Genomic DNA, 3624 nt, shown 5'->3' with positions numbered 1-3624 from the left:
ATAATCTAGATAGGTACCATTGTAGTCATTTTTTTTTTGTCTTGAATAGGAGGAAAGTACGACCCTATTTTTCAAGATCTCTTTTAACCCTTGAACGATTCAGAATTTCAACAGGAGGAATTCACTTTGTACGTTAACTAATGTAGAATATCGTACTTTTAGTATATGTATGTACCAAGGAATAGGTACTACTTTGGTCAGGATGTGATATTGTCACCGTAATACTTTTGAATTTTGGGGAAACAATCCTATTGACTGGTACGACCTTATGTTTTCTTTCTGGTTTCTTGAATTTTCTAGAGCTTTCGCAGGAGTAATTATACCGTGTGGACGTGATGAGGGTACACCAGACTCGTGACACCTTTTGGACGAACCGGTACTTCTCTGGTCAAAAATTTATCTCGGTACTAGTGGGAAAAGTCGCGAATCTCCGTTGTAACTGTAAAAGCCAATGATGCATGCACATAAGCAATAAATCCGAGAATAACTCCAGTCATATCCCATAGTACACACCTCGTACCTATTAATTAGATTAGGTTAACGTTCCTTCGGTACGTTCCACGATATTTCTCCGCATATATGGCCAGAGATTAATCCAATAAATTTCGAATCCGGCCGTTTCTCCGACTCCGTCGCTTAAACAATCGCAATTTATTATTTAATTATGGAGGCTTGGTGCGACTCAGATTGAAGTATGGCCGTATCTGGTACTGCCTTATTACCTAAAGGGTGTAATCATGCAAATATAAATAACTCCGTGGAAACGGCACGATTAAAATCGCTCGTGTACGACTTCATTAGAGTGGCGAGTTCCATTCGGGACACCTAAAGACGGCGCCAGACGAGATCGCACAAATCACGCCGAAGGATAAAGGACGACGTCGCAGTAACGGCCGTTGCAACATAAACCGTTAATGGTGCAGACGTGGCCGCGATCTTTGCCAAAAACCGAGGGGCCAGAGATTATCGGACGATTCATCGGGGGCGCTTTGGCACCGGAGTGACGTCGACATTTCACGACTGTTGGTCACGACCCAGTGCGGGGGTGCAGCCCACCGATGACCGAGCCCTCTGACCTCGATGCATGTAAACATTCCTAATTTGAAGATTAGGGGAGCTGATTTATGGGCGAGATGACCAAGTGGGAGCACGAGATAGACTTCTCTTCATCCGGAGAGGTCGGCATCTCAAAGCGAGACACCAAAATAGCAGAAAGAAGAAAAAGAAGAAGAAAAATACGTAAATATTTCACTAGATTGAATAACAAAAATGAGATGTCAAAGTAATATTCTTCGAGTAATTTTTTTCTAACTTTACATAGAAAGATAATGTTTTCTTCTTACTTTAGCTATATGCTGTAAATAATATTCTTTGAAATGACGCACCAAGTAGAATTTCCACTTGATTTTAATTTTCCTCAAAGGTTATTTGTTTTAATTTAACTAGAACAAAGTACAACGAGAAGAGAAATACGCTTTTTATTTTATAATTCCTAGTGCTTTCCGAAATAATTTTTCGCTGGCAAGAATTTATTGTGAAAAACATTTAATATCAGGATAATTATTACTCTCTCTTAGAGCAAATATTGTTAATTGTCGCTTTTTTCCTACACAAATTATTTTCAAGAAACCAATCAGTGCCAAGATGCTGAGTAAGTTGCAGTCATGTTTCATAGAAATTCAAATCTTTATTGCCAGTAATAAAGCTGTCATCTGTAAATAAAACTAAAAATAAAATTTGTAGGTACTTGTCTTACGTAAGAATAGAAGAACAGACTCTTGTGGATGCCATATTTATAAGTAAAACAATATTGAGATTTTAATATTAGTAATATTGGCGCCAAAATTTAAATTACCTGTGGAAAGTGCCTGACGTTATGTCAAAGTGATGCAATTGTTTTTCTTACAAAATTCCAAATAATACAATACAATAAACCCGTTGCTGGCACATTCTTTATTTACAATCTTTTTTTACGTATTTTCTAAAGAAGACTTTTAAATCTTGACATAAATATCGTTTCTTAATGAAAATCGTGTGGCACGCCTTGTTTTAGGCATTAAAATTCTGATGCCGTATCATTATGACTTGCAAACTGCATTCGATTATGGAAATATATTCTTAAAGGATTAATATTATCTTAATTAAGATTACAAAAACTAAGCTTCTCTTGGGCAAAACACGATATACATTATTTATTAACACACAGCACATGCACATTACTTGTACTGATATTTCAAAACTAATTTTTTACCAATTTAATTACCTTCACACAAGTTCACAACAATCACCAATTAATTAGTTACTAAAGGATCTGGCACTAATGGAATCATGTTTTATTTAGTCTTGAAAAAGAAATAATTTTATTTCTTTAAACGGCAAAACAAAAGTTTGAAACAAGTTATAAAAGGATATATCGGGTGTTCATTTAAATTTCTCGTCAAAGTTGAAGAATCGATTGTGAACGCACCACGGATTACCGATCATGGATCAGCTATTTTAATCCAACCTCACTTTTTGCGTTGTTTGTCTTTTTACTCAGCAGACTGACGAGTGGTGCGTTCACAATCGACTCTTCAGCGCCAGCTTTGGCGGGAAATTTAAATGAACACCTGATATAATCCGAAATTTGAACGCACGAATAAATACATAAAAGTTTGTAATTTGTCTTTTACAGCTGTTGACAATTTGTTACAAGTACTAACTGTGGGACATTGCCAAATGGTACTTCTGGTAAGACAAAAGAGAAGTCATGAAGACGAATTGTTTTCACCTTTTGCAAGCTTGAAATGAAGACTTTTTCGGAATTTTATGGCGTTTTGGTTGGTGTATTTGGATCCAAGTCAGTGTTAAGAAAAAAAGCAAAGAGGTTAAGGAAACTCAGAACAACTCATATTTGAGATAAAAAATGACCTAGAAAATATGAGTGTGGTTCTAAAGTTAGGTACTTGAATCTATTGTAAGAACACTTACCAAAGAAACGATCGAGTGAAGATTTTACTCCTTCGCCAACCTTGCCCACCTCGTGCAGACAAAAAATGAGCCCATCACCACCATCATCTCCGCCTTTCACACTACTCCTCAATGTCGCACACTGCAAGAAAAAACAGCAAAATCATTACCGCCGTAATTACCATTAATCCGGGCAATACCGCGTTAAGTTCAGCTCTAATTGACATCTCACCATCACGCAAGTAATGAAGCTAAATTGGCTAATTATCGTGGATTACCGTCGACTGCAGAACGACCAACTCGTCGAAAAACAAACACCGATCAGCGACATTAACGCCACCGCCAATCGAGATGGCCGATCTGTACAGCTGACATCATCGGTATTGTCGCAGGTCGCGTGTAAGCGTACACGTGCGACAATTATTATCCGCCCATGCAAGGGACTGACAACTATCGCACAAACTAGTTTACTTTCATGTAATAGTAAATTGTTCGGATCGAGTCAGCCTTGACTTGCCCTAGTCGGTGCAGCGGGCCGAGGCAGTAACGTCGCGAGGGCATTAGCGGCAGAGGCGGCTGTACAGATTTTTGTAACGGAAATGTTTTTTGAAAAATGAGAGTGTCTCATCGGAGCTAGATGTGGTGTTGTTTGTCTAGGTGTCCGGATCAAAGCGC

The 3624-nt window shown here is 38.1% G+C and overlaps 1 long non-coding RNA gene across 1 annotated transcript; it reads right to left on the bottom strand.

Moving 5' to 3' along the window:
• Positions 1-1583: 1583 nt before the first annotated feature.
• On the bottom strand, positions 1584-3281 carry LOC138141410 (uncharacterized). The gene is made up of 3 exons (XR_011163146.1): positions 3150-3281; positions 2971-3091; positions 1584-1712 (listed from the first exon to the last, which is right to left on the bottom strand). It is a non-coding gene; the product is annotated as an uncharacterized lncRNA (long non-coding RNA).
• Between the last annotated feature and the right edge of the window lie 343 nt (positions 3282-3624).

Source organism: Tenebrio molitor, chromosome 1, assembly GCF_963966145.1.
Source record: "Tenebrio molitor chromosome 1, icTenMoli1.1, whole genome shotgun sequence".
In the NCBI taxonomy this organism is placed as follows: domain Eukaryota; kingdom Metazoa; phylum Arthropoda; class Insecta; order Coleoptera; family Tenebrionidae; genus Tenebrio; species Tenebrio molitor.
This window is presented reverse-complemented; position numbering and strand designations above follow the sequence as displayed.